Source organism: Balaenoptera musculus, chromosome 20 (genome assembly GCF_009873245.2).
Source record: "Balaenoptera musculus isolate JJ_BM4_2016_0621 chromosome 20, mBalMus1.pri.v3, whole genome shotgun sequence".
Taxonomy (NCBI): Eukaryota; Metazoa; Chordata; class Mammalia; order Artiodactyla; family Balaenopteridae; genus Balaenoptera; species Balaenoptera musculus.
This window is the reverse complement of record NC_045804.1, coordinates 55699655-55726370: the sequence shown is the minus strand read 5'-3', so window position 1 is coordinate 55726370 and position 26716 is coordinate 55699655. Positions and strand designations below refer to the sequence as shown.

General features: G+C 40.3%; 1 protein-coding gene and 1 long non-coding RNA gene across 2 annotated transcripts in view; both read left to right on the top strand.

Annotated features, from left to right (window-relative positions):
- LOC118887540 overlaps nt 1-20044 on the top strand; it is a 149513-nt gene extending 129469 nt beyond the window's left edge. The window contains exon 4 of the long non-coding RNA XR_005018024.1: nt 19927-20044. This is a non-coding gene — a long non-coding RNA (uncharacterized LOC118887540). The remainder of the gene's footprint in view (nt 1-19926) is intronic.
- A 2-nt stretch (nt 20045-20046) lies between these two features.
- LOC118887538 (heparan sulfate glucosamine 3-O-sulfotransferase 3A1) overlaps nt 20047-26716 on the top strand; it is a 275512-nt gene continuing 268842 nt past the window's right edge. Inside the window, exon 1 of the mRNA XM_036838419.1 lies at nt 20047-20085. The gene's annotated coding sequence lies outside the window, so the exon portion shown is untranslated. The remainder of the gene's footprint in view (nt 20086-26716) is intronic.

Sequence of the window (26716 nt, the reverse complement as noted above, 5' to 3'; positions counted from 1 at the left end):
TCACTGCCCCAAAAATCCTCTGTGCTCCATCTATCCATCCCTCCCTCCCCCCACCAACCCCTGGCAACCACTGATCTTTTTATTTTCTCTATAATTTTGCCTTTTCAAGAATGTCATATAGTTGGAATTATACAGTATGTAATCTATTCAGATTGGCTACTTTCACTTAGTGATATGCATTTAAAATTCCCCTGTGTCTTTTCATGGGTTGAAAGCTCATTTCTTTTCAGTGCTGAATAATATTCCATCGTCTGGATGGACCACAGCTTATCCTTTCATCTGCTGAAGGATATCTTGGTTGCTTTCAAGTTCTGGTAATTATAAATAAAGCTGCCATAAATATCTGTGTTCACGTTTTTATGTGGACTTAAGTTTTCAACTCCGTTGGGTACATACCAAGGCACACAGTTGCTGGATCATATAGTAAGAGTATTTTTAGCTTTGTAAGAAACCACCAAACTGTCTTCCAAAGTGATTGTACCATTTTGCACTTCCACCAGCAACGTGTGAGAGTTCCTGTCACTCCGCATCCTCACCAGCATTTGATGTCATCAGTGTTTTAGCCATTCTAATAGGTGTGTAGTGGTGTCTCATTGTTGTTTTAATATTTGCATTTCCCTAATTACATATGATGTTGAGCATCTTTTAAAATGCTTATTTGCCATCTGTATATCTTCTTTGATGAGGTTAAAGTCTTTGGCCCATTTTTTGATTGGGTTTTTTTTTTATCATTGAGTTTTAAGAATTCTTTGTTTATTTTGGTGAACAATCCTATATCAGATATGTCCTTTGCTATCTTTTTTCTCCCAGACTATAGCTTGTCTTTTCATTCTCCTGACAGTTTCTTTCTCTAGGAAAGACAATAATCATATCTGCTTCATAAAATTGTTAGACGGATTAAACAACAAAGCAGGAACACAGTGCCTTGTACTTAATGGTCTCCTCTATCTTATTAAAGAAATTCATTGGGAACTAATTTGGGACATTAGCAGGCTGTGGAGACATTTTGTATGACCTGCCAAACATCAGTCAAACTGTGCTTATCACTGAAAAGAGACCAAGCAAAATAGCTTCTTCTAAAGTTTGATGCATTCAGTGTTGAGAGGGAGTACAGAGAACCCACCCTAAAACCCAAGCTTTCTTTCTTCATAGGATTCAAAAGCCAGAGCCTTGCAATCTTGAGATTAACTATGGAACTTTTTCTCAGTATTCTATTTTCTCTAGGGTCATGTGGATAAAAGCACCTATTATATAGGGTTATTGTAAAGATCACATAAGATAATAGATGTCAAGGTCCTGAATGGTTCCCCATATTAAGAGTAGAATTTACTTTCCATAAATTCCAGTTATCACTCTTGCAGTAAAATAAAGGCAAGTAATTTGCATGATCTGGGAACAGTGCGGGAGGAGAGACAAGACTAAGAAGGTAGAACTAAGATGTGCAGGACTTTGAAGGCCAGGTTAAAGATTGGGTTTTATTCCCATTTCAGTCATTTGGGTAACAACTTCATAATTTTTCTGCAATGTCTGCAGATTCCCTGTAATATTATCTACTCAGTATTTTTAAGTAGATCTACTTTTTTAATTACAGAAACTTTAATAGCTTTGTTAAGATATAATTCATATACCATATAATTCGCCCATTCAAAGCACACTATTCAGTGGTTTTTAGTGTATTTGGAGTTGTGCAGCCATCATCACAGTTAACTTTTTTTTTTTTTCCTTTGTGTATGGCAAATTTTATTTTTAAAAGATTTATCATTTTCTTTTTGCCAAATGCCATATAATCATTTTTATTCAGTTTCATGAAGTAAATTGCTATCATTATCCTTATTGCCAGATAAAGAAACCAAGAAACTCAGAGTTCAAGAAATTGTCCAAAAATCACATAGAACTCCAAATCCCTTCCTTATGAAAGAGTTATTTATCTAGGAAGCAGTATCTCGTGGGTTTTTTTTTTTTTTTAATTTATTTATTTATTTTTGGCTGCGTTGGGTCTTCATTGCTGCGTGCGGGCTTTCTCTAGTTGCGGCAACGGGGGCTACTCTTCATTGTGGTGCGTGGGCTTCTCATTGCGGTGGCTTGTCTTTGTTGCCGTACACGGGCTCTAGGGGCACGGGCTTCAGTAGTTGTGGTGCGCAGGCTCAGTAGTTGTGGCTCGCGGGCTCTAGAGCGCAGGCTCTGTTGTTGGGGCAGGAGGGCTTAGTTGCTACATGGCATGTGGGATCTTCCCAGACCAGGGCTCGAACCCGTGTCCTCTGCATTGGCAGGCGGATTCTTAACCACTATGCTACCAGGGAAGTCCCTCTCATGGGTTTTTAAATTAACAGATCCCATGATATTTAATGTAGATGATCTACATTATAGACTAATTTTTTAAGTCAATAATTAGATCAAGAATTAAGCCCCCAATTACGCTGAGTGTGTACAAGTAACAACTCAGTGCTGCTAGTTCTACTCCATCATCATCTTAATCATCAAAATACACTTAATTAAGCATCTAGCTCTGGACCTTCCATAGCAGAAACTGAAATAAGCCAAAGCTTTAGACCCTTCTTTTGGAAGTGTTTCAAAGCTGTGAGTGAGCATCAGTATTCTGTTACAGACCCCAACTACTGCCTAAACCTATTTCTCAACTCCCACTCCTCACCTCTACCAAATATGGCCAGAAATTGAAGTAGGAGCTTGCCACATACGATTTCAAGTACTTGAGGTATTCCCTGACCTCATTCTAAAGATTTTATATATTATATATATATATGCATATATATATATATATATATATATATATATATATATATATATATATAACAACCAATATTAAAATGCAAATAACCCTGGGAAGAGTTAAGTTTTAAGGCACAGGCTTTTGGCTACTGGAGTAAACAAAAGGCAGTGCCACTTAGTGACATTTTAATAGCCAAGCAATATTTTAGAAAGATGGTAGTAGGGCAGACTGAAAAGATTAATAGATGTAAAGTCAAAAGACCTGGCTTCTACTCCCCTTTATCCTCTCTATGCCTTTGTTTTTCTTCCGCAAAATGATGGCATTGAACTAGCTAGTCTCTAAGGACTCTTTCAGCTCTAGCTTTCTATTATTTTACACTTACAGTAAGAACATACTAGATGTTCGTTACAATAATGTTCTTTTTTTTTTTTAAACATCTTTATTGAAGTATAATTGCTTTACAATGGTGTTAGTTTCTGCTTTATAACAAAGTGAATCAGTTATACATATACATATGTTCCCATATCTCTTCCCTCTTGCGTCTCCCTCCCTCCCACCCTCCCCATCCCACCCCTCTAGGTGGTCACAAAGCACCGAGCTGATCTCCCTGTGCTATGCGGCTGCTTCCCACTAGCTATCTATTTTACATCTGGTAGTGTATATATGTCCATGACACTCTCTCACCCTGTCACATCTCACCCCTCCCCCTCCCCATATCCTCAAGTCCATTCTCTAGTAGGTCTGCGTCTTTATTCCCGTCTTGCCACTAGGTTCTTCATGGCCTTTTTTTTTTTTTCCCTTAGATTCCATATATATGTGTTAGCATACTGTATTTGTTTTTCTCTTTCTGACTTACTTCACTCTGTATGACAGACTCTAACTCCATCCACCTCATTACAAATACCTCCCTTTCATTTCTTTTTATGGCTGAGTAATATTCCATTGTATATATGTGCCACATCTTCTTTATCCATTCATCTGTCGATGGACGCTTAGGTTGCTTCCATGTCCTGGCTATTGTAAATAGAGCTGCAATGAACATTGTGGTACATGACTCTTTTTGAATTATGGTTTTCTCAGGGTATATGCCCAGTAGTGGGATTGCTGGGTCGTATGGTAGTTCTATTTGTAGTTTTTTAAGGAACCTCCATACTGTTCTCCATAGTGGCTGTATCAATTTACATTCCCACCAACAGTGCAAGAGTGTTCCCTTTCCTCCACACCCTCTCCAGCATTTATTGTTTCTAGATTTTTTGATGATGGCCATTCTGATTGGTGTGAGATGATATCTCATTGTAGTTTTGATTTGCATTTCTCTAATGATTAATGATGTTGAGCATTCTTTCATGTGTCTGTTGGCAATCTGTATATCTTCTTTGGAGAAATGTCTATTTAGGTCTTCTGCCCATTTTTGGATTGGGTTGTTCGTTTTTTTGTTATTGAGCTGCATGAGCTGCTTGTAAATCTTGGAGATTAATCCTTTGTCAGTTGCTTCATTTGCAAATACTTTCTCCCATTCTGATGGTTGTCTTTTGGTCTTGTTTATGGTTTCCTTTGCTGTGCAAAAGCTTTTAAGTTTCATTAGGTCCCATTTGTTTATTTGTGTTCTTATTTCCATTTCTCTAGGAGCTGGGTCAAAAAGAATCTTGCTGTGATGTATGTCATAGAGTGTTCTGCCTATGTTTTCCTCTAAGACTCTGATAGTGTCTGGCCTTACACTTAGGTCTTTAATCCATTTTGAGTTTATTTTTGTGCATGGTGTCAGGGAGTGTTCTAATTTCCACAGTTAACTTTTGAACATGTCCATCACTCTGGTACCCATTAGCAGTCACTACCCATTGTCCACCAATCCCCCTGGCCCTAGGCAACCACTAATCTATTTTCTGTCCTTATAGATTTTCCTGTTCTGGGTATTTCATGTAAGTAAAATCATGTAATATGAAATTTTTGGTGACTGGCTTCTTTCACTTAGCATGCTTTAAGCTTCCTCCATGTTGTACTGAGTATTGGTACTTTATTCCTTTTTATTGACAAATAAAAATATTCCATTGTCCAGATATACCACATTTGTTAGGGGACGGACATTTGGATTGTTTCTACTTATTGGCTATGATGAATAATGTTGCTATAGATATTTGTTTACAAGTTTTTGTGTGGGTATGTTTTCGTTTTTCTTGGGTGGAGTGGAATTGCTGGGACATATAATAATTCTATATTTAACTTTTTGAGGAGCTGCCGAATTATTTTCCAAAGCACTGACACCATTTTACAACTTTACCAGCAGTGTATGAGGGTTCCAATATACCTATATCCTCGTTAACACTTGTTATTGTCTGTCTTTTATTTTATCCATCCTGGTGGGTGTGAAGAGGTATCTCATTGTGGCTTTGATGTGCATTTCCCTAGTGACCAAAGATTTTGAGCATCTTTTCACATGCTTATTGGCCATCTGAATATTTGAATATCATTGAGAAATGTCTATTCAAATTCTTTGCCCATTTTTAATTGGGTTGTCTTCTCATAGTTGAGTTGTAAGCATTCTTTATATATTCTGGGTACAAGTCCCTTATCAGATGTATGATTTGCAAATGTTAGCAGATATTATTTCTTATTCTGTGGGCTGTCTTTTTCTTTTCTTAAAATGGTATCCTTTGCAGCACAAAAGTTTCTAATTTTGATGTAGTCCAATTTATATATTTTTTCTTTTGCTGTTTGTATTTTTTTTGGTTAAATCTAAGAGCAAAGAAATTTAGTTCCAAAGAAAACTTTGGGGGAAAAATCACCACTGGAATCAAAGTAAACTTTTAAAAATGATAATGATAACTACAACACATTTATGAAAGTGTGTAGCTAGTTACTACTGTTAAAGTTCTATTGTTGCAGGTATAACTGTCTTCCTCACAGAAGCACGAGGGTGAGTTGCCTGGGGCAGTCTGGAGTAGAGAGTCCCCAGGCAACATGTAAAGCAGTTCTAGCCTATGGACACCCTGAGTCACAGGCGGGAGCTGGACCAGCCCAACTGTGCAGAGAGAGTGTTGCCCCTGAAACTCCTCCCTCCCCACAAATGCCCAGCCCATCATCAAGAGCCCTGGCAGCTGCTCATCGTTCATTTCCTAAGCGAGGGCCCTGTGACGTCATGGGATTTCTAAACCAGCCACTTTTTAGCAGTTAAAGCATCTTGCTTTCCAGTAGCCCTCCGGTACCTCTCCTTTCTCCCCACCTTTGATAGCAGCATCACATTTGGGCCCATATTTCTCAAGAACTAAAGCACATGACAAAGGTATATTTAGTATCTAACATCTTCTCCCCACAAGATTGAAAACATGTGTCTTCGATTCTTTTTGTTCCCCTGAAATATCAAAATTGTTCAACAGTGTCCTGAATTGGGTTCGAAGTTCTGTGGCAGCTCAGAAAAAGGGGGATAATACTGGATTGTCTTCTTATTTCCCGACAAGAGGTGATTTAGAGGTTTACGTACAGAGACAAGCACGAGTCTGAAATTATACCAGGAGTGACTACAATGCAGGGTCTTGAACAGGAGATTCTCCTCCAGGATCCTCTCTCCTGCTGCTCTGCCCCATTTTAGTTAAAGGTGACTCCATCCTCCCAGTCGCTCAGGTGAAAATCTTGGAGTTATCCTTGACTCCTTGTCTCCCTCGCGTCCCATGTCCAGTGCATTAGGAAACCCTGCTGGGTTTCTTTTCCTCATCGCCTCGCCCCGACTGCTAACGCCTAGCTGATGTCATTTCTCACCTGGATCTCGGCAGCTGGTCTTCGGGCTTCTTTTTACCTCCATAGGAGCAGCCGGGGGGGCCTTTACCGTGTAAGTCAGGACATTTCTCCTCTGCCCCAAACTCTCCAACAGCTTCCCGTCTCAGAGTAAAATCAGATTACGTAATAGAGGTAACACCTCCACCCACAGCCCGGGACCTGCTCTGCGGAATCTTATCGACACCTCTTCCCCTGCTGGCTCTGCTCCATCCACTCTGGCCCCCTTGCTAGCTTCTGAACAGTTCAGAAGTGCTCCCACCTTGGGACCTTTGCCTTTGCTGTTCTCTCTGCCCGAAATACTCTTCCTTCTATTTATCACTTCCGTCTGGTCAACTGTCACCTTAAATCAGAGAGGCCATCCCTGACCACCCATGTAAAAAATAGCTCCCCCTCCCCCCCAGACTCCCATATCCTAATGCTGCTTTATTTTTCTCCCTGTCACTTATTGGCACAAGGTATATGCTTATTTACTTATTGCCTGTCTTCTCCCACTAAAATATAAGCTCCACCAGGGCAAGAATGTTTATTGCCGCATCTCTAGGGCTTAGAACATGAGCTGGCGTACAGTAGGTGCTCAATATTTGTTGAATGAATGAATAATTACAGTGTTGGGAATGAGCATAATGTCTCTGCAGCCCAGCTACCTTGGCTTGAACCGCAGTGTAGCATTATTAGTGGTGCACTTTGGTATGTTACTTCGCTGTTTTGTGTCTTAATAGCCCCCTCTGTAAAATCGGGTCCGCAGCTGTGCCTACATTACATGATGGTTGTGGGTTTTATTTTTAGTTTTTATTTTTGTAATTGAAGTATAGTTGATTTACAAAGTTGTGTTAGTTTCAGGTGTACAGCAAAGTGATTCAGTTATATATATACATATATAACTGAATAGGTATATATATATTCTTTTTCAGATTCTTTTCCCATATAGGTTATTACAACATATTGAGTATAGTTCACAGTGCTATACAGTAGGACCTTGTTGGTTATCTATTTTATAGATAGTAGTGTGTATCTGTTAATCCCAAACTTCTAATTTATCCTACTTCCCCCACCCCTTCCCCTTTGGTAACCATAAGTTTGTCTTCTGGTCTATTTCTGTTTTGTATATAAGTTCGTTTCTATCATTTTTCTTTTTAGATTTCACATATAAGTGAGTTTTAAAAGAAGTGATACAGGCAAAGTGTTTAGAACAATGATCAGTGGAGAGCACATGCTCTGTATGTAAATATTAGTGGTTGATGTTATTGAGTAATAATACTGTATATAATCACATACCAATCACCTTGTGAAGCAGAAGTAGAAATGAAGACACAGGTAAATGAGCAGTCATTCAAGAATCAAACAGTGAGTGATTGGGGGCAGGGGAGAAGGTCCTGGACTTAAAACCAGCTCATGTGGTCTCAGCGCACTAAGAAGGGGGCTGCATCTGGGGCTTGTGCTGATGGCATTATTGCAAGAGGTCAAGGTTCACATGGGGCTGGAAACTGAAGAATTTCATTTAACATTTCCCAAAGTCTGTTCCATGGAACACTAGTCCAATAACACACTCCAAGGAAAACATGGTCAGGTTTGGGGAACACTAAGCACTGCATCTCTACTTAGAGATTGTCAGTGCATGTTCCTGTATTAGAGGTTCTGTGAAATCCTCCCATGAAGAGTCCTGTTTTACTGTCTCACATATTCTCCTCAAAACCTATTTAACTGTAGAACTGGTGGTGTACATTATGTCTATTAACACTCTGTAGGACAAAGGTTCTGAGGAACATATTTGGGAAAACACCAGTATAACGAAATCTGTCTGAACCAGGCATTGGCTGCTGGTGGGGTTGGTCAGATCAGTGGGAGCTGACACCCGGAGGATGGAAAGTTCCACACGGTTGGGGCAGCCAATTGGAAGCCAGCCCACCAGCGGGGGGCCAGGGGGATATTCAGTCCTGAGTGTCTAGGACATCCTGGCGGTGAGTAGGTGGAGGCCCAGGCAGGCAGCAGCACACAGCAGACAGCATCAAGGGGTGGCGAGAGGTAGCCCGTGAGTTTCCAAACACCCTGCAGAGCTCAGCACCTGGGAAATGTGGCAGGAGGCCTCATGCTGAGGCTCGAGGATGGAGTGAGAGTCCCACAGGGTAGCTGGTAAGAGGACCTCGGCTTTGAGCTTGGGGTTCAGGGATGGAACCATGAAAGCAAGCCACGCGTTCATCTCCGGGGGCCTGGAATACTATTCAGGAATTCAGAAAGGCAAAATCGACCAAACCAGGTTGTGAGAAGTGCGGTAGAAGGCACCAGCGGCACGGTGTCAAGGAGCAAAGCAACCGTCTCGCTCTGCTGTGCAGCGAAGAAGGCCCAGCGTGACTCCTGAGGTCCTTTATGACTTAGACTTCATGGCCACAGCACCTGAGCTGAGCCTACAGGTGAGAGCAAAGGGGCCATGACTGTGAGAAAAAGAGGTGCAGGGGCCAGGAACCAAGGCAGGCATTATAGAATGGAAAGCTCACCCATCCGTGAGACAGGTCGAAAAGCAGGTGGCTAAACCTCCTTAGTTACTCCTCGTTATGTCCCAGGCTTCTGACCCCCAGCCGAGTGCTGTCTGCGCTGCGCAGATTGCATCTCGAAGTTGGCTGGCATCGCAGGATGCACTTTGCAGCCCCGGGGCTGGATTTGCAGACTCTGACACCCAGGAGGGGTAATCATCCTCCTCTTTGGGTTGTTCTGTACCATTCCTAGGGACGGACTCCCCTCCCAGAGCAGTTGAGGTACCCCGGCAGTCTAAGAATGCAGCTATCTAGACTTGGTTGGTGTCCAAGTTAAGTTTTTAAGTAAGAGAACTTGCCATAAAATTATCCTGAATAACTGTCCGTAGGCTGAAACCAGAGAAAGTTACTCTGCTTGATAAAGTTTTGGGGAAGGTGTTTGCCAGACTCTAGGCATATTTACAATTTTGTCTCAATTCATGCTTAAGTCTGTTAAGCCAAGAAATTTTCCCTCAGTCCCTGCTGGGACTAGATAAAGCTGTTTCATACCCTTGGACTTTAAAGATATCCAGTTAAGTGATGGGACAGCTATTTTTTAAAAAAAATCTATGTTCAATACACTTAACAAAAATCTAGGACACATAGCAGAATGCAGCTAATATAAGGGAGACGCCAGCAAACGGAGAACATAGAAAGGAAAGAGCGATTCTGATCAGAATGATAACCGAGGAAGTCTTCACGGACGACTTGACATCTGAGATAGGCCTCGACAGGTGAAGAGAAGAAGAGTGTGTTGCTGATTAGCTTGCTGGCCTCCAGAGGGTTTCGCTCGGGGGACACATAGTGGGAGAACCGCAGAGAGTTTGAAAAGGGGGTTTCGTGCTTTCAGCTCTAATATTTGAGATGCTGAGAAATGGATTGCTGGTTTGTCTCTCCTCCTGACCCCATCCCCCCATGTTCTCATTAGGAAAGAAAATGAGAAAGTAGTTCTCTCATTTTTTTCTTAGTTTTGAGCTTCCTTGGCCAAGGGCAGTAACAGGTATTTTCTTTTGTTTTTGTTTATAATGTTGGGGAAGAGTGTAAAGCCCAAGTGTCACCTCTAAGGAGACTTTGTTTACAAATGCTGATGGGGATTGACATAATTAAGCCTGATGGGAGGAGAGGCTAGAGGCTGGTGCAGTTGAAGAGGAAGAGTTATCTAGCCTGGAAAACATGATGGCGGACCCATGCCTACAGCAGAAACTGGGATCCACTTGGATTCAACAACCCGGAGATAGCAAGACCTCACGTGAAGATGGTTTGGTGGTGCAGTGGATGCTTGGGTGAAGGTAAAAGTCAGGGAAGCCGGCTAGGAGACACAAAGACCACAGATAGAGAAGGAACATCGACCCTCAGGGGTATCAGATACCAGAATACTCTAGAGACCAGACTCCTCCCACATTTTTACAGACCCGGGTAAGTCCCGTGGAAGAGAGGAGAAAGCCTCAATTATTACTGACGTTGAACTCCACGTTGACTTTGGTGTGTCAGGGCCATAAGCCAGATTTAATATGATTTATGAAAATTAAGAAATAACTACATGTTTTCACTTCAAGTATTGTGGGAAAATTCAAGGCTATCATATTTCAGAATCTGCAATGGTATATTAGAATCCCATAATCTAATTTCCAAGCTATTCTGCTGAAAGCACCTTCAGATTTTACATCCATCTTGTAGTCATTAAGAGCTGTGTGTTTTGAATCAGGATGACCTAGTTTGAATAATGACTGTACTTCTTCCAAGGTATATAAACAAAAGTTACTCAATAGTTTTGAGTTTCAGGTACCTCCTCTGGAAATGGAGATACCTACCTCCTTAGGGTTATATCATGGGGTTAATTGGATAATACATTTCTATAAATCACTTAGCTCATTACCTGGCACTTAGAATGCATTCAACAAATGGTAACTCTTGATTATTTTTGTGGTGCTGGGATTGGGATCATGAGTATGGTCACATGGGCTCTGCCAACAGTGAGACAGGAGTTTGGGGAAAGTCCCTCCTTTTAAGAGTCCCCCTTCATCTCTGCTTCTCTACCTGTAACATTTTAAAATGACAGATGACTGTACTTCACGCTCAGGAGGGAAGGGGCAATCTTGTTGATGAATGTAGATGGTTGTGGAGAAAGGTAATGAAATGAGAATTCTCATTAACTGGTCAGTTTGTGTAAATTGTATGTGACATATTATATATAATCTCATGAGTTCTCCTTTGGCAGAGAATATGAGATAAACAGGTGAGACATAAATTGGACCTAGGAGAGTGGCCAGAGGAAAAACTGTTCTATAAAACTATTTTAGAACCACTGAGGTAGAACTTCCGAAAAGAGAAAAAATGGGTAAGGAGGCTCCATGGAAAGATGGGGAGAATGGAGTCCCCAAATTGATCAAGAAGTCCAGTAGTCAGGAAAGAGAATTCAGGTGTCTAGCGATAATTTCCTACATCATCACTAACCCATTGAGTGGGGAAGACCTGGAGCAAGCCGTTCCAAGATGGAGCAGCCTCAGGGGCCATTTCCACTTTGGGATTTCTTGGAGAGGACACCTCATCTGTGCTCATCTCTCTGTGAATCCAGAAAGCTGCTCAGCCCTGACCCGTCACTGGCGGGGCCAGAGGTGGGACGGTGGGTGGGGTGGCAGAGGCGTGGTGGTGGTGTCACCTCGTTGAAGTTCAGAGCCTGGTCTTGAGTCAAAGATAATTCCTTCTCTGGTAGGATTCATCTCCTGTTCTGGAAGGAACGCGAATTCAGGACTCAGCTGTGTTCTGGGTAGCTCTTTTGCAAAAGGTAGGAGAGCATTTCTAAAGCACTGCCCCTCAAAATCAGTGTGCATACATATCTCCTGGTATTTAAAATACCGGGCATTAGTAGAAAATTTGAGGTATAGTAAGGCCAGTAGATCAGGAAATGAGTGCCATTGAAAAGATAGTTTATTATTCACAGTTTCCAAGAGGAGGGGGCACGCCATGCTATTGGGGGCCATACAGGGAAGCACAAGGGTCAATCCCAGAGCTGGCGGAGAAGGGGAAGCTGTGGCCAAGGGCCTTCATTGTGGTTTCCAGAGAAAGGAATGGACAAGGCGGGGTACAAAGGCGTAGGACCGGCTAGTCTGAGTAATTTCAGTGGACTCCGGGGCATAGGGGCTGTCCTAGTTGTCTGCTGCCTACCCCCAACCCCATAGGGTTATTAGGGCAGGTGGCTAGTAATCTGGAGTATGAGAGCCTGTAAAGAAGGGGCTTGGGATGTGGCTCTGGATTGGTTGGTATGTCACTGAAAAGCAGGCTTGGGGATGAGTTGCTTACTGTCACTGGGGATTGACTAACCCTGGGAGGGGCAGTACCTCCAGCGCCAGCAAGGCCCCAGATGTCAAAGCATCAGAATACAGAAAATAAAAGACACGGTTGATACACCTGGGGATCTTATTGAACTGCAGACTCCTGGACCCGCCACTGAGATTCTGACCCCTTTAGTCTGGGGTGAGCCTCACTTATTTGCATCTCTAATCAGCTCACAGGTGGCACTAGTTGCTGCAGGTGTGTGGGTCATCCTTCAGTAGTTATTCTCTTAAGAAGGCCAGGAGTGGAGGATAGCGTTCCAGAAAACACGTTGAGCAGAGGTCTGCTCGCGGACAGCCCCCATCAGAACGGAGGACAGCAGAGTGAAGCGGGCCCTCCGGCTGCCCGCAGAGTCCAGGTTGAATAGTCTGGTCTCCTCGGATCGTAGTTTCAGCTCTTAGCGAATTTAAGGACAAAGGAACCGTGTCGATGGCCTCAGTGTATTCCAGAACCGTTGAGCCCGCCCCCCCAAAGGCATTTGGGCACCTAAAGGACAGTAGGCTTCCACCAGTTAATTGATCGTCTACCATCTAAGAGAACTGCCCCTATGTAGAGCAACAGACAAAGTACTATGGAGAGTTTACATTTAATTTTGTTCGAGCATAACACAAACCATGAGTATATAGTTTGACGGATCTCTAAAAAGTGAGGCATGTAACCACAACTCAGATCAAGAAATAAAACATTTACCAGTGACACAGATGGCTCCTTAATCCCCCCTCCCAGTTACTGAGCCCCCAACAATCCCACTTTCTTTCACCACAGGTTAGTTTTGCCTGGTTTCGAACTTTACATAAAATACATCATAGAGCGTGCACTCTTCTCATGTCTTTTGTGTCTGATTTCTTTCATCCCACGTTGTGAGATCCATCTGCTTTGTGTGGTAGAGCAGCGGTTTGTTCTCATCGCTGTGTAGTATTTCATTGTGTGAATAAGCCACACGTTACCCAGCCTCCTTGGGATGCACATAGGGTGGTTTCCAATTCGGGCACTATTGTGAGCATTCTTATACTGCACGTGTCCTGTACGTACTGTCGGGTTTATACCTAGGATAGAATCTGTAGGTCATGAACATTTGTATTTAGCCCAACAGATGTCCAAAGTGGTTATGCCAGTTTACATGAGAACCAGCTCCATGTCCTTGTCAACATACAGAATCAAGCTCTCTTTTTCATTTTAACCATTCTGGTGAGTGTGTAGCGGTATTGCATCATGATTTTAACGTGTCCGGGTGGAAAAATGTTGTCTAGGAAAATAGAGCGAACTTGAGTCTGGAGGTGGGGAAGAAGCAGCCGTATTTAGGGCAGCTTACCGGGGGTGAAAGTCTCTGTAGGTGAGAAACGGACCTGCGCATTTCGGGAGGGGTTAGCCTGCGACAAGCCACACACCTTATCCTCCAGGTGTGGGCAGGGTACAGGCAACGTTGGGAGCAAGAGGCTAAACGTCGGAGAGTTAGGAAGAATGTGAGGGTTGAATTAGACATTTAGGAACTGTGTGTTCATTAAAAATATAATTATTGAGCTTTCAGTATGTGCTGGAAACCGTGTTACCTGGGCACAGTGAGTAGTCATCGTTCCTCCTCCTCCAGAGACCACAGATATTGAGGAGAGGTGAGTAAGTTATATCATAAGGCATTGTGATAAATGCTACAGTAGAGTCTTGTACAAGCTGCGTCTTTGCTCTGGAAGCAAGAAGAAGGTATCTGTCAGTTTGGTCTGGTAGGGCTGGGGAATCCTTCACTAGGAGGTGACATTGGATCCCAGTCTTGATAAATTAGTGGTGGGTCATTAAGAAGGTAATGAAGAGAGAAGCATGAGTGAAGGTTTGGAGATTCAGAAGACTATGCTGATGGGGTTGGAGAAAGTCCAGTAGTTTTGTGTAGATGCTTGGGAATAGGTGAGAGCAGACAGAAATGGTATTTTGCAAGCAGACTGTGAAGGGCCTTGGGAATATCAACACAGCTGAGCACGGACTTTGTACCATGGGCAAGGAGCAGCCTTTGAAGGCCTCCAAAGAGGGGGTTCCCTTGGACCCCCGGAAGGGTATTGTGACAACACAGGCGTTGTGATCTAAGGTAGACAGCGGAGGACACAAAAAGAAAGCGACAGATGTGACTTCAGATAAAATACAGCTCCGTTCTCCTCTTGCAGGGCAAGAGTCCTCATTTATTGGGAACTGGAAAAGTACTTAAGGTGATGATTTTGTTCTGCTAGGGTGGGCCCAGTCTGAAGGTAATTTTTCAAAAGCAGCTGCTCTAAGTGTTAGTTAAATGGTGCCAGGGGATTCACTAGACACAGGTGTCACGTTCAGTCTTATTCATCTATCAATAAAGCCAGACTCCAAGTGCCAGTTGGATGGCAGCACGGCACCTTTGAGACAGGAATTCTGTTAACAGATGCAACTCGCTGCTTCAGTCTGGGGCTCGGCTGCAGACTTCAAAGATACCCTCAAATCCTCGTCTTCTAACTTTGCTTCTCCATCATTTCTGCTATGGCTCCTGTTGGGGTAACTCAGATACATGTATCACATACTCTTCCTATTGTTTGAGTTTCTTCCTACAAAATATTCTTTATCTGTGCTTTTAATCTGGGAAAGGAATGTTTAAGCATTCAGTCAATTTTTTGAATACTTAATAGATGCTGTTGGTACAGCATTTTAAAAGGTACAGCAAGGGTAGTGGTGAGAAATAAATTTCTCTCTCACCCCTGACCCCAAACACCCAGTTTCTCTTGCCAGTGGCAAACACTATTAACCAATTCCTCATGCATCATTTCAAAGACGTTCTATGCAATTACAAACATATGCCAGTTTTTCTTTTCTTTTTTAAAATATCATAAATGTTAGCACATAATACACCTTGTTCTCCACCTTATATATATCTTGGATATAGTTCTCTATCACGCCTCTGCTTTTTTAAGGCTGCATGGTATTCTACTGTGAATATGCTTTTTTAAAATTTAGTCACGCTACTATTAATAGACATCTAAATAGTTCCTCACTGCTCGCTATTAGAAACAATGCTTCAATGAATATGCTTATTTCTCATTTAGACATATTTCTAGGATAAATTCCTAGAACTAGAACTGCTGGGCCTCCAGGAATGAATATTTATAATTTTGAGATGTTTTAAATTATCCTCCGCTGTAGTTGTTCCAATTTTCACTCCTAGTGAAAAATTTGACCTTTGTCAATTTTATACTGAAAATGTTAATTGGAATTTTACTTTTCATTTATTTTATTATCAGTGAGGCTGAGCATCTTCACATGGTTTTAAGTCATTTGTAATTCTTTTAAAAAGTTGAACTCTCTGATCATGTATGTTGACCATTATTTATCTTTATTATTTATCTTTTTCTTATGATTTGTAAGAGCTCATTGCGTATTAAGGAAAGTGCTGTGTGACCACCTAGAGGGGTGAGATAGGAGGGTGGGAGGGAGATGCAAGAGGGAGGGGATATGGGGATATATGTATACATATATCAGTTTGTTATACAGCAGAAACTAACACAACATTGTAGAGCAATTATACTCCAATAAAGATGTTAAAAAAAAAAAAGTATCCCTTTGTGCATAATACGCACTTTCCCCAATTTGTTTGAGTTTAGAGTTTATTTATTTATTTTTGAAATAACAAATTTTAAACTTGTGATGTAGTAGAACTTCTTTGATCCTTTTCAGTCTTGGATCATATTTACGATTTTCCAACTGTGAGATGATTTAAAAAGTTTCCATAATCTATTTTAGTACTGTTAGTGTCATTTAAAAAATGTTTATTTTGAAATCATTTTAGACTTACAGAAGAATTGTAAACATAGTAAAGAGACTTTCCATGTAGGCTTCATCCAGCTTTGCCCAGTGTTAACATTCTATAGAACCGTGGTACCATTAGCAAAACTCTAGTATTAACATTGGTACGATACTGTTAATGAAACTGCAGGCTTTAATAGGATTTCCACAGTGTTCCCACTAATGTCCTTTTTCTGTTCAGGTACCAGTCCAGGATTCCACATTTTGTTTAGTTGCCATGTGTCCTTAATATTCTCCACTCTTGACAGTTCCTTCATTTTTGTCTTTTGTGACCTTGACATTTTTGAAGCATACTGGTCAAATATTTGGTAGAATGTCCATCTATTTAGCTTTGTCTGATGTTTCCTTATTAAGGTTGTGAATTTTTGAGAAGAATATCACAAAGCTGGTGTGCCCTTCTCAGCACATTATATCAGGGATACATATATTGATATGCCTTATAACTGGTAATGTTAAATTTGATCACTTGGTTAAAGTGGTGTCTGCCAGGTTTCTCCACTGTAGAGTTACTATTTTCCCCTGTATTATTAATAACTATTTGGAGAGAAATACTTTGAAGAAATATGTGTATGTATTAGTATGCATGTACACTGTTTCTATTTATGTACTTCAATATACATATTCAAATATATATATATATATATATATATATATATATATATGAAAGAAACACATAAGTTTGTACAGATAACTCAGACTTCAATCCAGCACCAAATTCTAGAATTTCCCCTTTGCTTATTTGTAACTTCTTTCTCCAACAGTGAGAAACTTGTGATTATCTGTAAATATTTACTCCTGTGTTCAACCCTAATATTCATGTACTTTCAGAATTGCTAACCATAACCCTACGAGAAACAAATATACCGACTGGAGTTCAGCATCTCTGTGCAGCTCACGTTGTCGTTATTCTGGACTCAGTCAAAACACTCTTGTTCATGCGTATCAGCTCCTTTTTTACCCACTCCTTTCAGTGTGATTGTGTTATTCAGTTTTAATACAGTTATATGCATTTGTCACAATCTGTGATGCATCTTGGGTTGCCCTAGCAACCTTGGTTTTTAAAAATTTGCCTATAATAAAATTCATCCTTTGTGGTGTGCGGTCTTAAGGGTTTTCACAAATACATAGAGTTGTGTGTGATCACTATAGGACTATAGAGAACTATAGAAAACCCAACATTTCCTTGTGCTGACCCCTTTGTAGTTAACTCCTCACCCAGTCCCAGACTCGGACAATCACTGCTTGGTTTTTCATCCCTATAGTTTTGTCTTTTCAAGAATGTCATACAGATGGAATCAATCAGTATATAGCTTTTTGATTCTGGCTTCTTTCACTTAGCAAAACACATTTAAGATTAATCCATGTGTGGAGTGGAGTAATAGAGCATTCTTTTTAAAAATAACATTTATGGAATTATAATTGACATGCAATAATCTGCACACATTTAAAATGTTCAATTGGAGAGGTCTTGACATAGGTACGTCCCCATAAAATCTTCACTAAAATCAAGATAATAAATGGATCCATCGCTACCAAAAGTTTCCTTGTCCCCCTTTGTAATCACCTGTCACGTCCACCTACACGTCTTCCATCTGTAAGCAGCCACTGGTCTGCTTTCTGTCACTATAAATAAGTTTGCATTTTCTAAAATTTTACATGAATGGAATTATACAATATCTACTCCTTTTCATCTTTCACTCAGCAAAATTATTTTGAGATTCAACCATGGTGTAGTAGTATATTTCGCTAGTTCATTCCTTTTTGTTGCAGAGAAGTATTCTGTTGTATGGATATAACTCAGTTTATTTATCCATGCACTTGATGGACATTTGGATTATTTCCAGTTTTGGGCTATTACAAATAAAGTGACTATGATTATTCATGCACTAGTCTTTTTGCGTGGATATCTGCTTTCATTTCTCTTGGACAGACACCTAGAATTTGAATGGCTGGATCAGATAGCAGGTGTATGATGGCCTTTAAAAGAAACAGCCAAACTCTTGCAAAGTGTTTGCCCCATTTTACATTCCTATCAGCAATGCATGAGGGTTCTGGTTTCTTCATATTGTGGCCAACACTTGGTATGTCAATTTTTTTCAATTCTAGCCATTCGAACGTGTGTGCAGTGGTATTTATTGCATGCAATTTGCATTTCCCTAATGACTAATGATGTTGAGTATCTTTTCATGAGTTTATTTGCCATCTTCTCTAGTAAAATGTCTTTTTGAATTTTATGTTTATTTCTTAAAAATTTGTTTTTGTCTGTTGAATTTTGAGATTTTAAAGTGTGTATTGAATATATTTAACTGTCTGTTATGTGTTAAAGTCTGTTATCAGATATATGACTTGCAGATATTTTCTCCTAGTCTGTGGCTCTTGTCTTTTCATTTTCTTAACAGATCTTTTGAAAAGCAGAACTTTTAAAATTCTGTTGAATTCCAATTTATCAATTTCTTCTTTTTTGAATAATGTTTTTGATATGGTATGGAAGAACTCTTTGCCTAACTCAAGATCACAAAGGTTTTCCTATGTTTTCTTCTGGATGTTTTATAGTTTTAGGTTTTATATTTAGGTTTATGAGAACACTTTTCAATTAATTTAAAGTCAATTTTTCTTTATGATACAAGACACAAATATTATTTTTGCTTATATTCAATTGTTTCAGCATCATTTGTTGAAAAGCACTATCTTTCTTCACTGAACTGCTTTTGTACTTTTGTCAAAAATCAGTTGTCAGTATATGGGTGGGTCTATTCTGGATTCTCTATTTGTTTAATTGGCCCACTTATTATCCTTACACCAAACACCGTGCTCTCTTATTGTAATTTTATAATAACTACTGAAATCAGATAGTGTTAGTCCTCCAACTTTGTTTTTCTTTTGCAAAATTGTTTTGCCTGTTCTGAGTCTTTCATATTTCCATATGAATTTTAGAGTCAGTTTGTCAGTTTTTATAAAAACATAGAGTTTTTTATTGGGATTTCATGAATCTTTAGATCCTTTGTGGGAGAATTTGCATCTTAACAACATTGATTCTTCAACCAATAAACATTAAGTATCTCCATTTATTATGTGTTCTTTATGTTCTCTGAAAAAAATTTGTGGTTTTCACAAGTTTTTCACATCTTTATCAGATTTATACCTATTTCATATTTTTGATGTTATTATAAATTAAAATTTTGGTTAAATTTCTATTTCTGATTGTTGCTAGTATATAGAAATACAATTGATTTTTACATTGGTCTTATATCCTGTAATCTTGCTAAACTCACTTATTCCTGGTAGATTTTTTTGTGATTATATTAAATTATCTACATAGAAGATCATGTTATATATAAATAAAGACAGCTTTATGCATTCTTTTCAAAACTGGGTGCCTTTAATTTCTTGTACTTGCCATATTGTACTGGTTAGAATCTCCGGTACGATGTTGAATAGAAATGGTGAGAATAGATATCCTTGTATTGCTCCTCATTTCAAAGGAAGTAACCTTTTAGTTTTTCACCCTTAAATATGTTAGCTGTAGGGTTCTTTTGTTAATATCGTTTATTAGTTAGAGAAATTTCCCTTCTATTCCTAGTTTGCTGAGAGTTTTTCTTTTTTCTTTTTTTTAAATCATGAGTGAATTTTGTCAAATGCTTTTTCTGTGTCTATTGAGATTGTTTTTTAGTTTATTAGTATGCAAGCAAAAAGACAATGGAACAGAAAACTGTCCATTCAGAATTCTACACCCAGCAAAAATGCGTTTGAAAAATAATGATGAAATAAAAATGTTTTCAGGCATTCAAAAGCTGGAATAATTCATTGCCAGCCAACCCACGCCGTAAGAAAAATTAAAGGAAGTCCTTCAGGCAGAAGAAAAATGCTACCAGATGGAAATATGGATCGACACAAAGGAATGAAGAACACAGGAAATGATAACTACGCTAAATATATAAGGTAATTTCTTACTGTTTAAATCCTTTTAAAAGGTAATTATTTAAGTAACCAAAAAAACCTGTGTGGTTGAGGTTTATAACATAATATGAACATAAAATGAATACAGCTAATAGCAGAAAGTTGGAGGGAAGAAATGGAAAGTTCTTATCTGTACCTAAAGTAGTGCAATACCACTTGAAGCTAGACTGCGATAGGTTAAAAAAATGTAACGTAAACCTTAAGGCAACCACTAAAATAAAACCACAAAGAGTTATACCTAATAAGCCACCAAAGTTGTTAAAATATTGATATGGATATCAATATTGCTATTGATTAATATCAACATTTATTGATATGGATATCCATATTGATATTGATAAATATAGTCAACTCATCTAAAACAAGGTAGAAAATGAGGAAAAAGAGGAAAAGAAAATATGGACAAAGAGAAAACTAATAGCAGGATGACAGATTCAAACCTAAAGTTATCAAAGACACATTAAGTGTGAACGGTCCTGTATGAGCACAGCACTGCTCCTTGTAATCCCTTCTGGTGGTTCTTTCCTCAGGTCGTTCTTGCAGGTAGTTTCTTCACAGCTGTTCTCTGCTCAGTGCTCACCTGAATCCTAGGTGAGACTCCTCTGCAGGTCTCTGCAGGTCTGTCTCTCTGTAGCCCTCTTTCCCACTCCACTCTGTCTTGGGAACACTAGCCGTGTTGGCGTCCCTGAATCCTCAGCTCTGTCTGTTCAACTCAGGGAGTCCACTGGGCTCCCCCAGGTTCCCTGTGCTGTGTCCTGGAAACTCAAGCGTCACGTTAAGAAAACCTTAGGGCTCACCTCCTTCATATCCTGCCTTTCAGGGACCATGGTTCTTCATCGCTTAAGATTGTGTCTTGCAAACTGTTGTTTCATATATTTTATTGGTCTTTTAGTTTGTTTCAGGTGGGAGGGCAAATTCCATTTCTGTTACTACACCTTGGTCAGAAGCAGAAATCAGTTTATTCCTTTTTATTGCTGACAGTATTCCATTGTACGGCTGTACTATAGTTTGTTTATCCATTTATGTATTGACAGTCTAAGTTGTTTCCAGTTTTGGGCAATTACAAACAAAGCTTCTATAGGCATTGATGCATGGCTTTTTGTGGGAACAAGAATTCTCAATTCACTTGGATAAATACCAAGAAGTGATATTACTTGGTCATTTGGTAAGGGTATATTTAATTTTATAAGAAACTGCCGAATTATTTCTCAGAGTGGTTGTACCATTTGACGTTCCCACCAGAAATCTGTGAGGGTTCCAATTGTTCTACATTCTTGCCAGCACTTGGTATTGTAAGTTATTTGGTTATGGATTTATTTTTAGTCATTCTAATGCATGGATGGTGGTATCTCATTGTGGTTTTAATTAGCACTTTCCTAATGGCTAATGATGTTGAACATCTTTCTGTATGCTTACTTATCATCTGTATGTCTTTTTTGGTGAAATGTCTGTTCAGAACTTTCACCCATTTTAGAAAAATTGGGTTTCTGTTTTCATATTCTTGAGTTTTGAGTGTTCTTTATGTATTATGGATACAAATCCTTTATCAGATGTTACTTGCAAATATTTTCTCCCAGTCTGTGTCTTGTCTTATGTTTCATTTTAAAATCTTCCCTTTTAGAGGGAGCCAAGTTGTTTAGAAGACTGAGTTAGAAGTGTAACTTTATTAATATCCCCAAACCATTTATTGACTAATAAAAAAACATTTTAAGAATGGTAATTTTTACCCCCAGAAATTTAATGTCATTTTATCTCTGTGTTACTGAGTAAATTTTGACAGAAAATTTATTACAGTAACAACATCAGGGCATTTATATTCTCTTTCTCATTTGGCTACTAGTTCTGTGATCTCAAATGTCATTAATTTCTCCAGACTCAACTTCCTCAGCAGAAAATGTTCAACTTTGAATGTAAGCTTTTCAAAGTTACCAGCTCAGAATGCAATAACGTTCTGCATTAATAACTTTCCTCGGAAGTTATAGTTTTGTCTTGTTCTGTTTTTTCACTTTCATAGTAACATGAGTACCTTTTGTTACGAGTGATCTTCATGTATTTTTTTATTTCTGTGATTTAAATAACTTGAGGACTAGAAATGCATAAGCAAATAAAGAGGGGAAGAGAATGCGAAAGGGAAGAGATTTTACACTTTATAAAGGGAAAACATCAGCACTTAACTTGTTTTTTAAAAATTCCACTTGAACAAGATATGTTATTGATAGACGTAGATAGTACATTACTTAAGAAATAGCACACAAAATATTTAGGGGGCACTGGAGTTATAATGATAGGTCAATTAAATTAATCATTTTATTAAGTTGGGATATAAAGTATGTTTTGAGAAAAATTCAATTCTAGCATCTTTTTCTCCATTTTATTATGAAAAGTTTTAAATGTACAAAAAAGTTGCAAGAATTTTACAGCAAAGATCCCTATACCTACTGCATAGATTCTATAATTAACATTTTACTAGATTTCTTTTATTATATATTTATTCATATATCCATCCTGCTACCATCTACCAATCCACCTTATTTTCTCGTGCATTTTTAAAGCTAGAGGATTTTTAAAATTTGAGTATTTATCACAGAGAAAACTTCTGGTTGTATGATGAGATTACTAACACATACTGATTTCTAACACATATTCATCCATCAAAAACAAAACAAAACAAAACAAAACATCCTGCTAAATCCTGCTAAGTTTCCCGAACCTGGGGAGTTCTCCAAAGAAACAAACAAACTCAGGACTCCTGGACCCCACCTCTGGATCTGGGGTGAGTCTAGTATCTGAATTACCCACACCCCCTCCTCCTTAGCTCCAAAAGTGTTTGAATGAGCAGCTGAGGCATTCGCTCAGACACAGCTTCAGAGAGTCGATTAGAAACAGCAGATGTGGGGAAGGGCCGTGACATGCCTGGATTATGAGAGTCTGAGGAAGAGAGAGTCAGAGAGAACGATATTCTAGAAATGAAATTCAGTGAGAGGAAGGTATAGTCAGACAGGGCTGAGATTAGACTGGGGCTCTGAAACAACTCTTCCCAAACCTACTTGCCTGAAATAACCAAAAAAAAAAAAAAAAAAACAAAAAAAAAAACCAACCTTGGCTCTTAACAAAGAGCTTTTGACTTAGAGGTGCTGAATGAGGGCCAGAATCTGTGCTTTCAGCCAGTGACGTGGGTACTCGGGGTGCTACGGGTCTATAGCCAGCGTATCGGACTTTCTCCAGGATTAGAGAAGTATGGGGGGTACCAAAGATCTAGCTGAAGTGTGATAGCTTTTAGTATGAGCTAAGTAATATGAGTGTGTGAGGGTCCCCATCTTGATTCTCAGCTGTGTCTACTGCTGGAATTTAACTGGTAGGACAGGCCACCAGAAGGTGATTGGCATAAAGGGCCATGTGGACAAGCTTGGTCCAGTACCAAATCCATGTGCAGCAGACGGCAGGGGTGGGACTGAATTCCAGACAGTGTTTTGCTCTCAGACATGTATTCTCACCCTGTCTGCTAGTCTGGGAACCAGCAAGGAAGGGGTCTTTGAGCAAAAACTGAAAGATTCGGCTAATAACCATGAGACATTGAAACACAAGCAGCTCTCTTTGTTGTTCACATGACAGTGTGAAATACAAAAGAGGGGAGAATTTTATAAGGAGAACAGGCATTGTGCATTATTTGTGGTACAGGATAGGAGATGGAAATTCCCAAGGGAGGTCAATGTCAATCCTCAGAGGGGGCCATGATGCCTTAGAACATCATTGGAGCCTAAGTATCAGGGGAGGAAAATGGCAGTCACCATTCAGTTGCAAGGCCAGAATTAACATTATTCTCCTGGAGCATCCTGAAATAATTGATGGTTGGGGGTGATTTTCAGGGAATGAATGCCTTCCATTAGTGGCAAAGTTTGGGCAAGTATCAGCAAATATGACTCATATAGGTGTTGAGTTTAAATGCCATTTGCTTGTTGGGTAAAGCTAAGAACTTGTAAAGAAGTCAGAAAGAAATAAAAGCCTGGAGAAATTAATGAGGCAGCATACTAAAGAGGGAAAGAACAGATGCTTCGTAAACTCATGTTTGTCCTAATAGATATTGCTTGATTTATCTTCCCCAATTAAAAGTTACTTTATTAATTTTAACTTAATAGGAAATCTTTATTCAGACGGCAGGCATTAGGGTTTTCCTGACCCTAGTGTTGTTCTTCTGAATCTTTTCTCTTGCTTTCATTGTGCTATATTGGTTCTTCTTCTGTAGCCTTTCCTGGGTCCTTCTCCTCTGATACCTTGAAAAATGTATTTCACTATTTCTCTCCCTCACACAAAAGAAGTGAGATTTCAGGGTTGGATCAGTGCAGGTGTTTGCCCTTGTACCCAGCCGTCTCCCAGCCCTGTGCTTGAAAGCCCACCCTGTAGGTGGCCGCCTGTCCGTCTGGGCCGAGGGAGAGCTGATACAGAGAATAACATCATTCCTTCCAACAAAGGCCTTTACCTCTCACTCTGACAAGAAGCATAATGGATAGCTTTTGAAAAGTGCCTGACCTGCTTTCATTTTCCTCCAGGAAAGCGGAACATTGAATTTAGAATACTGAAGAGCAAACTAACACTAGAATGCTGGGCACCAAGATGCTTGTATGCATTTGGAGTTTGGTAAAATTGGAACTTGGTTTGAAAGCAGTTGAGTTTCTGATGTGTGGCTTCGGGCTCACACAGGTAGTGGGAAGAGATCTGTATCTGTGTCATGTTTTAGTCCAACAGGTGATCTCTCTGGAGAAGCTAGGCTGTGCTGATAAAGGTGTGTAAGGTAAACACCATCTAAAGATATATTTGAGGCTCAAGTCAAGGCTTAATGTAGGGAGAGTTCTTGCAACATCAGAATGTAAATAATTTACTCATTCATTGAGCAGGGAGAGGGGAGGGAAGATTAATGGGCAGATTAAAAGAAAGTCCAGTTAAAACCTCTGCCGCCCTAATGTCATGGAAGCAAGAGCCCGTTTAGTCTAAACAAAAAGGGCGGCTCACCCACTTGGGCAGGGCTGGGCGACCACACAGTGGCTGCGAATTGCCCATCACGAGGGCCCTGCTCTTTGTGGCCCATTTGTTTCCATTTGTAGTGAAAAAGGAGATGCTCTCGTAGAGGTTAAGCCACTCAGTTATTTGTTATAAACTTTCGGAAAGGAATGGGTTTGAAACAAGTCGTAAGTGTTTCAGTGACAAATATTTAATGTCGCCTCTGAGATTTATGGCACTTCTGTTCACCCTTTGAAAGCTTTTAGTTCAGTGGCAAAGGTTACCGGGGGCTTGTCCAACAGAAAGGAGATTCTTTCTGCTGTTGTTTCATCATTTTAGCACTGGCTGGAGAGTATTCCAAAGTTTCAGTGATGAATGATCACCCTTTCCGCTCACATCATCATTTGTCCTGAGACCGTGATTGTCCTCAGAGACCAATCGAAGGCATCTAACTGCTGCTGGCATCTGGTCTGTAGGTGTTTCACACCTCCACAGATGGGAGGCAAGCAGGAGGGTGGGCAGAGCCGATCCCTGCATCCCTGCAGCCACAGGACCGCAGAACCGGGATGCCCAGGTGTTAGATCCCTGCTGTTAGCCACTGCTACCCTGTCTGGAGTACCTGTGCTGTCGGGATAACTGCACTACAATGATCCAAATGGTGAAGTCTCCCCACTTTGATTATAGGAAATCAGGCCCTTGAAAGTGTGCCCTAGACATTTTTTTTTTCCGCAGTTGCATTTTTAATTAATTAATTAATTAATTAATTTATTTTTGGCTGCATTGGGTCTTCGTTTCTGTGCGAGGACTTTCTCCAGTTGCGGCGAGCGGGGGCCACTCCTCATCGCGGTGCGCGGGCCTCTCATTATCGCGGCCTCTCTTGTTGCGGAGCACAGGCTCCAGACGCGCAGGCTCAGTAGTTGTGGCTCACGGGCCCAGTTGCTCCGCGGCATGTGGGATCCTCCCAGACCAGGGCTTGAACCCGTGTCCCCTGCATTGGCAGGCAGATTCTCAACCACTGCGCCACCAGGGAAGCCCGCCCTAGACGTTTTGACAAGATGCCAGGTACTGCATCGTGCTGCGGCATCGACAGGTCTGCTGCTGGGCAACCTCAAGGTCATAGCTACCTGCTGCTGGTAACCACGCTGCCACCACCTGGCCTTGGGGTGGGGTTGAGGGATGGGTGTCCGGTGATGGAGAAAGGTCTTTCCTCCTAATTATACAAAGATGGGACTTAGATTGATTCATGATTCATCCATGCCAATTCAGAGTGGTCTTTCTTTACAAAATTCTCTTCTGGTTGGCTCCCAGTTTGCCCCATGCTATAAAAGCAACAGCCAACAGTTATTTGGTGCTTCTTAGGTGCCAGGTGCTGTTCTAAGCACTTTGTGTGTATTACCCCATTAATCTCCACAACAACTCTATGAGATGTGTGCTATTATCCCCATTTTACAGATGAGGAAACTGAGACACAGAGGGATTCAGTAACCTGCCCAAGGGCACACAGCAAATACAGAGTAGAGTCTGAATCGAAGCTTCCAGACTCCAGAGCCCCTGAGTCACGTACCCTGTACTCTTTCCTCCTCCCTGAGAAGCTGCAGGCAATGCAATGCTTTCAGTT